The sequence below is a fragment of the Protomyctophum bolini genome (genome assembly GCF_963924005.1).
Source record: "Protomyctophum bolini genome assembly, chromosome: 10".
Classification (NCBI taxonomy): domain Eukaryota; kingdom Metazoa; phylum Chordata; class Actinopteri; order Myctophiformes; family Myctophidae; genus Protomyctophum; species Protomyctophum bolini.
In genome coordinates this window covers 9854490-9866669 of record NC_137871.1, presented here as the reverse complement: position 1 = coordinate 9866669, position 12180 = coordinate 9854490, and positions in this window count along the sequence as shown.

Genomic DNA, 12180 nt, shown 5'->3' with positions numbered 1-12180 from the left:
AAGAAAAAATATGAATGAATTCAGTTCAGAATGCAGTATAGGCTTTGTTTTCAGTCCCTGTGACTTGTGAGTTGCATCTGCCCTCTTGTGGTCATTTTAAAGAATGACACAATCACTTCTTACTGGCAATACAAAATATCCAACGGTACATCAAAACATTTTTTGACGACCTTTAAAACTTTACATGTAGCAATAATTTAAATACATATGGTACTTTAATCTAAAAGGCTTCTGTGGAAATGAATCATGTTCCTCTTGCATTATTACCACATTAAGATTATTTAATATTTTGGGTATATTGACGTTTGATTTATTTGCCATTATCCCATTCAGATTTCTTCATGACCATCTTGGCTTAGTACTGAGGTAATATTTAATCAAAAAAGTGCAGCTATACTTTCAAACTTCAGACTGTGTAAAAATTACGGCCAATTTTATGACTGCATGTAGGCAGAAACTTTATTAGCCTCAGGCACTCTGCCACAAAGTACACCACAGACACCGTGCTTCAGCGATGCTATAAAAAAATCGATGGTTTGCACAGCTCGCCATGAGATAATGTGAAAAAGAATATTCTTCGCTTTTCTCAAATGTAAGACTGTGGGTGAACACAGGGGGAGTGACTCAAAGGAGCGTCGCCGGGGTTAGTTGATCAGCCGATGTAAAAGCCGATTGCGATTTTCAAATTGTGCTCTCCTTTTACACCAGGGAAGAACATTGTGATGATGCAATATAGGACAGTTCATATGTCTTGATTCAATTTCAACAAAGTAGGCTCTGTATGTGGGTAACTATCCAGGTATCCAGGACACACATTAGTACAATAGGACATGTCAAATGTAAATTCAAGCAGTGTAGGCTAAAATAGAGTTTAGACAGAATAGTCACAACTTAATTATCAATTGAATCTTTACCAAAGGTATATTTCCCCTGCAATCCCTTCAGAGTCTCAGCTTTTGGATGGGTCATTTTTGAATTTATTTCAAATCCAATGAGAGGAGTCAGTCAGTCAATCATGGCAGACGTTATTTAGTTCCAATCAATCTGAGTTATATAAAACCTAATAGGCCACAGCTGATGAAATTTACAGCCATTTGGATTGCAAGTCATTTCCCAATGACATGCTGTGCAAACACAGCTCATCTGGCGGAGCCTGGAACTGCACGGAAATGCAGATCACTCAGTCTGTCAGAGGTGGAACTGAGCCGTTCGTATTTCGCCCATTTAGTCATTTTCGATGACTTTGTGCCCACAGGACTTGTTTATGGGGTATTGATTGGTCTTATCATTTGCATTCACCACTTTTCAACCTGGTGTCCTTATTTTGAGCATGCCATTATAAGTGAAAATATATTTTAAAAAAATCACACCTGTGTGAACTGAGTCAATGAGACAATCCACCTCTCTCTATCTCTCATTAGCAGGCAGCAGGCACATCACTATCCCTCTCAGTTTCTGGCGCCCCCTACTGGTACTAATAAGTCACATACTCGTGCTCATGACAGACCACTGATACATACTGTAGATACGCACGGACATTGCTGGTTGTAGGAGTGGTTGCACCACTCAAAAATTGAAAAGAAATTGGGGCAAAATAGCCAATATAGAAGTATGCATTGCATCCTTGTAGATCGGTTGCAATGTCATTACGATGAAGTATAATACAGGTTAAGTGGTTAAAGGACAAGTGAGTGAAATCTCCCTCAACACCACTAGGTGGAAGCAGAGACTACTGATGCTCTCTAATCATCATCATCATCATTTTTCGACCCTGGTCGAGATCATGGATTTCACAACGCCACGCCAGCACTTCCCCGGTCCTTCCTTCATTGCCATCCCCCAGTTCCTGCTTACTGATGCATGTGTCCCTATTCCATTTGCTCGGTGAAATATTTCGGGGGCATATTTAGAATGTGTGCAGGCTTGAGTATGTTGAATCTAGTTTGCATTAATGAGGATTTAGTTGACGCAATAAAAGAATAATGGCGATAGTATTCCATGTGGGGCAGACGGCCTGCATGTCACAGCCAGATTTGGGAGAGCAGCGCAGCTTTGTTGTTGCGAGGAAAGCGGTAAAATGAGACCTTCGTGGTTGTTTTCGTCTCAGATTTATAGCCCGACGGAGCGTCACAGAATGACTCTATGGGGACACAAAAGCGACACAAAAGTAGGACCCGGAAGTATCTCAGGAGGAGGCGCTCACCTCACGGCTAAAATACTGAATAGCGATGTAGTCTCGTCCAGAGAAGTCCAGAGAAGAAGGTAAGATGTATGTTCGGGCCAATCATGAAGTTCCACTACGGCTCAAGAAAGGACCTCCAAGTACTCTAACGGTTACTGCGCGAATACTGTAAACCAGTGGTTTGGAGACGCCCAGGGGTCCTTGAGGGGGTCCTTGAGGGGGTTCCAGGGTCGTCGTCATCATCATCATCGGGTCTCCTGCTCATGCGTAGAGACAATCAGATTCACTAATCTTCTCCACTTGGGCGCCGGTCCAGTGCTATATAGGGGCTCAGCTTCAGCCACGCAGCGACAGGCCCATTTGGTGTAGATCCCTGCTGATGACATCGATCTTTGGATTGAGTGTGTGTGTGTGTGTGTGTGTGTGTGTGTGTGTGCGCGCGCGCGCGCGCGTGTAAATACATTAACAACAAAAAAGTTGTATTTGTGCCCCTGGCACAACATATTTCCAGATGGGGATACGCAGTCAAATCCGCAGCCAAGAAGATGTAAGAACCACTGCTGTAAACAACAGCAAAAAGCCGTTATAAAACAAAAGTATGCTTACATTTTGGCCTAAAATGTCTGGTGTTGACAAAATCGTTATAGGGTTCATCCTGCACTCCGTTTCACCGAGTGGCGCGCTATGAACTTGTAGGTCTGCTATTTTTGAAAAGTCGAAGACACTTTTAGAATCTGATCTCAGGTCAGAATGGGTTAATAATGAAACTGTCAGGATGTAATAGACATTTTTAGAATCTGATCTCAGGTCAGAATGGGTTAAATCAGTTGGGTTCATCCTCCCAAGGACTGTGAAGGTTCTCAACAAGTTGTATGCGGCTATCTATCCATCTATTAGATGTTCAGATATATTGTGGTGGGGAAAATGTTCAATTTGACCTTGTTGGGGTCACCAAAAAACCAGCGATGGGTTAATTCACCCGGTGAGAACAAACGTGCTCGGCTGCCAGGCCTCTCCCATGAGTCATGCAGGACACACGGTCAGAGAGAGAGAGAGAGAGAGAGAGAGAGAAGGGCACTGTGTCAGGCATCTGGAACTGGTATAGCAAGCAAACTGACACCGTGGAAGATAATGCTAGGCAGTTGAAGGCACAGCTTGTGGGGAAAGAGGCACACCATCTACTACACACACTGTGGGGTGACAGCAGAGCTAAGGACACAGGAGCGCTCGAGACCTTGACGCTAGACAGGAGGCTGTGTGGAGGGCAGTGATGCAGGAGAGTCACCAAACCTGCCACACTGTGAAGTCACAGTTACCTGGCGGGCGTTAGGCTATTTTGGGCACGTCATGCAGTGTATAGGTCAAAAGACAAATATGACATGATTAAAAAAAAAGAGAACCATAAGCTCCCCAAACATGATGGATTGTGAGTGTGACGCTTGTTGAGCTTGTAGATATGTCATTTGTCGTACGACGAAGTACATCCTGTTGTACGGTATATATAGGCCATGTTTGAAGTGGTTAAAGATGGAGTGCCACAATTTATTTTATTTTTTCCAGTTTTTCATGTGTCTATGAGGTGACGGTACTTCATTAGACACCCTGGAGTCGTTTTTTATGTGCAATGGTGTATTGACTTTGTATTTAGAGTTTATTCCTGGAGGCTGAACCCTTGACAGTCAAACGGGCCAATGAAATAAACAGTAATATAGGGACATCACATTATCAGCCCCTCCCCTAACCCCTCCCCCTTTATCATACAACTACAGCTGTGGGTGCGGCTTAAGTTCAGGTGGATCACCACCCATCACCACCCACCATGCAAACCAGGCATATACTTAATGAACTGGTGGGCGTGTCCACAGAAAAACACGATTTTAACAAATACCGTACGCTTTTTGGAAAACGTTATTCCTCCTTATATTATAATAATACCTGCATGGTGATCATGTTTTAGGGTGGAAAGAAATGGTGGCACTCCATCTTTAAGTCCCTCATAGTACAACGTCATATCATGAGGATAAGATGCTCTCCTCGGGACTACCGTCCGGTTTGTTGTACAGTATATACAGTATATACAGTTGTACAATATACAGTATTATTCTAATCTGAACCGTAAACATACAGTAGCGCAACCGTTTCACGGAGACATTTCACCAGACACCGAACAACCTATATGGAAATATTACAATTATCTTATATTAACATATTGGTTTAAAGGATATTTCACCCCTGCATCAATTAATTATACATAATTGTAGACATGCCGATATGAGTCTTCCGCTAAATGTATATCCTTTGGGCCTAATAAAAGATGCGCTGAGATTAAAACCATTATGCAAATTGGACATACGAAGTGCTTAAAGCAATGCCTCCATCTTCTGGGCTTTACTTCCAGTGAATCTGTATGGGGAAAAGGGAAAGTTTTCGCTGATGTCAACCTGAGCTCTACACACAACAGCTGTCTGCAAGCCAAGTCGTATCAATGAACGATGTGACATACTGGCAAATATGATAATTATGTCACTGCAATTTATTAAACTGTCTCCCCACGACCGACCACCACGAATGACAATTTACACTCAAGATGTGTGGTTGGGTGTACGTGTACATGTACGTGCAACACAGTAGCCAGTATAGCCTGCGTGCATGTGTGTGCGTCGCTGTGTATATGAATCTGCTAACCTCATATTACGGTTGCCAATCCTTTTTTCATTTACGCGTGTCAGATCTTGTCAGTTATATGAAGTCATTTCCAGCTGGCTGCTCGGCCTGCACAATTGGCTGCTATTAATGTTGATGTGTAGTGATGTATATAGATGCATTATGCATCCTGCTGTCTTTCGGGGGAAGTCAAACAAACTACAGTATGTTGGCTGTCTGCGCTGTATACACTGTGTACAGTGTACAGTATCAAATGCTCTCTCTACTGGTACACGGCAAAGCGACTATAGCCAACCATAACATTTCCCAGCTCACTGCTATTTCTGGTGGTGTTTCACTTAGCCTGCCCTATACTGTACTTTCCACTGTAGTCCACTTCACACATAGAGTGTGTGTGGTTGCCAGATTTTATTTGAGCCTATATATAAAGGGCATTTTGATCCCTATTATCCCATTCTGGGCGGGCCACCCCTTTTGGTGTTTTATAACTAAGCATTATGTTATACTTTAGCTATTGGAAAAATAGCAGATCTACAAGCTCATAGCGCGCCACCGAGTGGCGCGCTATGAACTTGTATAGGTCTGCTATTTTTGATATATTAAAAAAATCGTGAAAATGTAGCCTCAAATCTTTCAATATATATTATTACAGAGTGAACATTTTCAACTCAAATCTTTCTGCTTCTTTCGACGTCAGGCCTAAATGGGCTATTCTTCCATGGAGGCGCGGCTGATGGACGGCGATGTAATCTCATCCGATCCATTTGTGTCACAGTCAGAGCAGTGACTGGTGGTGGTGGGGTTAGAGGTTGTGAGAGACCACTTGATGTGGACTGACAACGGCTCCGTTGTCTCACTCACCCCCCAGCAGATGGCAGTATAGCTCCACAGAGGATCCCTAGCTTTGCTTGACAAGTGACGATGATGATGCATAGACAAGCTGTCTGGAAACACAGAATGGCTTGGATTCCGGGGTATACAAACCCTTTTAAATGGGCATCGGTGACAGTGTGATTTCTCACGTATATAATACCGTCATTGCAGACGGCAGGAGGCCGCGTTTCAAAGCGAACGACAGACTTATTAATGACTGTGCGGCGCATCCATCAGCATCTCCCATATGGTGCACCCTCCCGGAGACGATTAACCCATTCTGACCGGAGATCAGATTCTAAAAAAAATGTCTTCTATATACATCCTGACAGTTTTCCATTCTGACCTGAGATCAGATTCTAAAAAAATGTCTTCTGCTGTATGTCAGTCGCTCTTCGATTTAAAAAATAATAATAGCAGACCTACAAGCTCGTAGCGCGCCACTCGGTAGCGCGCTACGAGCTTGTAGATCTGCTATTGTTCAATAGCTAAAGCACGACATGATGCCAACACCAAAATGGGTTCCTGCCCAAAATGGGTTAAAAGTGGAGCACGTTGATAGCCAGGGTGCACTATAGCTGGATGTATATGTGCATACACAGTACATTATGGCTGATACACAACATTGTGTATCCAATCACTTGAATGAATGAATTTACGTTTTGTGTCCAATAATAATTTTCACCCCAGAAGATTAAGTCCTCTGTATACTGTATGGTGGTGGGGGGGGGGGGGGGGGGGGGAGATAATGATATCGATTTGGGCTTACAAAATGAGATGGGAAGGAGAGAGTATACACACAACCACAAAAATGTGTTTCTCTGTCTACGATAAATCAAAACGGTGGAGTTGTTTTTTCCAACGGCATCATTTGCATTACAAAGAGCTTGTTCTGTATATAGGGGCGGGGGATTGAGCAAAAATTCAGGTATAATCAGTTTGTTTTTGTGTTTTTTCTTTAAAGCTATTTTAACTGGAAGTTGCAGGGGGCATTTTTCTATAAAACACGTGCGATTGAGTCAAGTGTGACGGGTGCATGAGATCTAAACAGCTGCTGCGTGTATATCCGTTCAGATTTCCAAATCGCCGTTTGCCCCCCCAAAAAAACAGCACTGTTTTCCATGACAGTGTATTATTATTGCCTGCAGGGAAATCACTTGGCTGACTTTCAGCCCCTGCATAAAGCTATGCGTTGGAGGTGCACGTGCTGTATATAGGCCTATACACATATTATGTTCCAAAAGGTGCTCGGATAAAGTGCAAGTGGGAAGGGGAGGTTGTCGTAGCACAAAATGGCCTGCAACAAGCAGCAGGAATTGGCCATGCATATTGCATAATAATGCATGAACGTGTGGGCTATAGTATAAGCAGGGCTTTTTTACAGAAATGGAAATGGCAGAATGTTATACACGCCGGCGATGGATGGAAGTGCAAGGGGTTGTTGATTCATTGAGTAATATACGCTGAAGGGTCTTTAAAGGTGAAAAATATCTCGCTATCTGTGGGTTCTGACACAAAACGCGTGAGCGCCAGCAATATAGCCTTGAGACGCGAGGCAAAGATTGTATCCTTTGAAGTTTCGTTGCAAGATATGCCATCAGATGAGCGACAATGACCGAGATGTGTGTGTGTGTGTGTGTGTGTGTGTGTGTGTGTGTGTGTGTGTGTGTGTGTATATATATATAATATGAGCTGGGATTCGTGTGTGTGTGTGTGTGTGTGCATGAAAAATATATATATATAATTTATATAAAGGTCTGACTGTTCAGATCAGCAGTTTCTGAAATACTCAGACCAGCCCGTCTGGCATCACCAACCACGCTTTCATGCGTTCAACCTCAAAGCCACTTAAAGACAGAGTGCCGTGCTCCCCCTCCCCCCCCCCCCCCCCTAAAACATGATCATCAGGTATTATGATTACACTATAATCATTGACACATACTGTACATAATAGAAAAAGTTAAAAACTATATGGCACGCCATCTTTAAATCACCCGGTTCCCCATTCCGATGCTCGGTTTGAACTGCAGCAGACCGCCTTACAATGAAAATGTCTAAAAAAATGCATTGAGTTGCTGCCATGCGATTGGCTGATTAGACATTTAGCGTTAAGGAGCTGTTGGACAAGCGTATACCTATATACACATCCAGTATACTGTGTACGCACGCACGCACGCACGCACGCACGCACGCACACACGCACGCACGCACGCACGCACGCACGCACGCACGCACCGTGAACAAAGGAGGCAATTCCAGTTCCATAATATGATGTCCTATAGAACACCGTTTACATTGGCACTGCCTTATTGTCTGCCCTCTACTACCCAAACCGTGCAGCTTAAAACACCTCGCAGAGTTCAGCAATAATGCAAAAGACTGTGTAAAGAAGTGGGAAACTGACTGTCTTCAGTTCTAACCACATGCTCAAAGACACGAAAAGAAGAAGATGCAGGGCAAGATCACAGCAGTATACTGCACACTGCAAGAGCTGCTATAGAAAGAGCTGAGATGAAGCTGCTGAGGGAGGAAGCCGAGTGAGATGTGTGAAGGTCTTACGTAGTGGATAGGTAACAGGTAACACCCAGGTAACACCCATACAACACACACACGCATGCACACGCGCACACATGCACACGCACACACAGTAAATCCTCTTTGATTGGAAACCTGGTATAAGCTAATGAGTTTGCACTTCTATCTTGTGCAATTTGCAGGGGCTTTTGTGCCAAAGGGCCTTTAGGGGTTTTGAGTGCCAAGTCTCGTAATGCTGTTCTCATTGTCCGGGCCCTGAGAATCTCGAGTCTTCTTCACAGAACTTTGGGGGGGGGGGGATCCGTCTGCAAACTCTTTCACATGGGGGGAAAGACAACGGCGCCAGCGAAAAGAAGAAAAAAAAAAAGAATTACAGATATGCGGCTGCAGTGGAATTAAGATGACAAAGAAAATGGCAGGCAGGGAACAAATCCTGCCTTAAATGGCTTCCAAAGGGGATGTCATTTAGAAATGGCAATAGAGCCGCGCGACAGTGTAAGTCATACGTTATGCTCTTGTTGGGGGCACTCGACAAAAGCATATTGCTCTGTCCTCCTTGACTGGCCCCTCTCTCTACTGATACCGTGTGTGTGTGTGTGTGTGTGTGTGTGTGTGTGTGTGTGTGCATGTGTGTGTGTGTGTGTGTGTGTGTGTGTGTGTGTGAGAAAGAGGGTCAGGGAGTGGGGGGGACCTTATAGTTCTGGGGGAATCTTTTAGGTCACGGCTATCTGCCAGTATTAGCCTCCTGAATAATGTGCATAATGCTCCCGATTCCCTTCAGTCGCCGCTGAACCATTTAACTCATTCTGACCCGAGATCAGATTCTAAAAAATGTCTTCTACATCCTGACAGTTTTCATTCTGACCTGAGATCAGATTCTATAAAAATGTCTTCTACATCCTGACAGTTTTCCATTCTGACCCGAGATCAGATTCTATAAAAATGTCTTCTACATCCTGACAGTTTTCCATTCTGACCCGAGATCAGATTCTATAAAAATGTCTTCTACATCCTGACAGTTTTCCATTCTGACCCGAGATCAGATTCTAAAAAAATGTCTTCTATGTCAGTCGCTCTTCGATTTAAAAAAATAGCAGACCTATACGAGCTCGTAGCGCGCCACTCGGTGGCGCGCTACAAGCTTGTAGATCTGCTAATTTTCAATAGCTAAAGCATAACATGATGCTACAACACCAAAATGGGTTCCCGTTCAGAATGGGTTAAAAAGTGGAATTAGATACTGTGGGGCTGCAGTCATCCCTCCATTCTCTTTCTCTGTCTATTCTCTTTCTCTATACTCTCTATACTCTCTCTCTCTCTCTCTCTCTCCCAATCCTTCTCATTCTGTTCTGCTATATAGTGTCTTGGCAAGCTGTGCCAGCTATCTGATGACTGCTTTACAAGTGCACAAGCGGTGGTGTGGGGGGAGTTCTTATAACTTCTTACTGTACACCCGGGTGTCATTTAAATGACTGCATTGGAAGGGGAGTTGAGCAGCTAGTGTTTGTCCGAGTCCCCAAAAAAGCAGACTGTCAAGACTTTTTACCAGGAGCAAAATCTCCGAGGCTGGTCGTGGAGCTCTCCACTATAGGCTTGTCCGTTCCCATCCATTCAACCATTAACGCCTGTGACGAGAACCGGGTGGAAACATTACAAGCATCTCATCAACCAGTGTCCCCGCAACTTCCTTTTCCTCCCTGGAGCGTTACGTAACTGCTTCTCTGGCACTAGCCCCGCACAGTTCTTTCACACGGCAGGACGGACGCGCATCTCTGCCTGCTATTTTTAAACTTTTATGATAGTATTTAATTTAACCCATTCTGACCTGAGATTAGATTCATACGAGGTTTCCACTGGACACACACTGGTCTGATGAACCCATTCTGACCTGAGATCAGATTCTAAAAATGTCAGTCGTTCTTCGATTTTTCAAAAATAGCAGACCTACAAGCTCGTAGCGCGCCACTCGGTGGCGCGCTATGAGCTTGTAGATCTGTAGATTGAAAAATAGCAGACCTACAAGCTCATATACATATATGTAGATATGCATTTATTTTTTTGCCACAACGTCTTTGATCCCGCAGTGAGCTACTGTACACCCAGGTATAATTTGCTGTACACACACACACACATGTACTGTATATGACCAATGTATGTGTACCGTACTGTAATGCACTGTATATGACCACGTGACCAATGTGTGGGTCAATATTGATGAGGCTCTAGAAGACAACTTACTGAGATACTAGAAACAGTACAAAAAATTATACAGTAGTTCTCGCCGTACAGTACAACACACACACACACACACACACACACACACACACACACACACACACACCATTCTTTCTTCTATTTATATGTCTGTCCGCAGCCCCTCCCCCAAGATAGAGAGAGAGAGACACACACACACATACACACACACACACACACACACACACACACACACACACACACACACACACACACACACACACACACACACACACAGAGAGAGAGAGAGAGTAATTCCACGAGGCTCAAGGTTGTCGCGCGCTTATTGAATATATCAACTTAACCAGTGATGTCATTGATCAAAAAGCCAATTCCAGTTCTATTATTCCGTTAGAGGGGAAAACAATTGCCAAATGACTTTGTAAAGGTGCACCCACTTGGTAAACAGATCTGAGATCCATTAACCCATTCTGACCTGAGATCAGATTCACACGAGGTTTCCACTGGACACACACACACTGGTCTGATGAACCCATTCTGACCCGAGATCAGATTCTAAAAATGTCAGTCGTTCTTCAAAAAAAATTCAAAAATAGCTAAAGCGTAACATGATGCCGACACCAAAATGGGTTCCCGTTCAGAATGGGTTAAAGCTCTGGGAGATTATCAAAGCCTCAGTCCAACAATTTGTGGAGATTGTTCTAAACACCTTTTTGCACGGTGACCTTCCCTCTCGCGCGCCTGGTTGAAAGTCAACGGTATATACGTGGCGAGAGGCCTGCCAACAGCACAGTGCACCCCCCCCCCCACCACCACCCCCTACTTTAATTACACTGCAACTCTCACCAGCTCTGCAGCCCCCCCCCCTCCCCCTCATCTCTCTTATGGATCCCTATCAACGCCGTGGTCCCACTTATAGAGTCCATGTGCCTTAAGCCGTTCTGACCCGAGATCAGATTCTAAAAAAAATGTCTTCTATATAATATCCTGACAGTTTTCTTGAAAAAGCTATGTCTCCATGTCAGTCGTTCTTTCGATTTTTCTAGACCTATACAAGCTCGTATGAGCTTGTACATCTGCTATTTTTCCAAAAAGCTATATAAAGCATAACATAATGCCAAAACACCAAAAAAAAAAAGGTGGTTCCCGGCCAAAAAGGGTTAAGCTTAATAATCCCCAAGATACTGCCGGCCACACTTAAACCGCGGCATTTCCAGCTCCATGATAAATATGCCATAGCATGGACTCCCAACTCATCAATATTAATGGCCGTTGCTCCGGTGGTATGTGTGTGGTGGTTCACTATAACCGCCTCGCGCTGACCTGAGTAGGCACCCGTTGGAGGTTTAATCATAACGCACTCTCGCTCGTGCATTGATAGGTTAACCCATTCTGACCGGGAACCCATTTTGGTGTTAGCATCATGTTATGCTTTAGCTATTGAAAAATAGCAGATCTACAAGCTCGTAGCGCGCCACCGAGTGGCGCGCTACGAGCTTGTAGGTCTGCTATTTTTGAAAAATCGAAGAACGACTGACATTTTTAAGAATCTGATCTCAGGTCAGAATGGGTTCATCAGACCAGTGTGTGTCCAGTGGAAACCTCGTGTGAATCTGATCTCAGGTCAGAATGGGTTAATGTACCCTGCAAGGATCAATACGGGGCCTTGAGGATGTCTGGTGTAGAGTACAACAAAAGTTTATAGGCTCAGA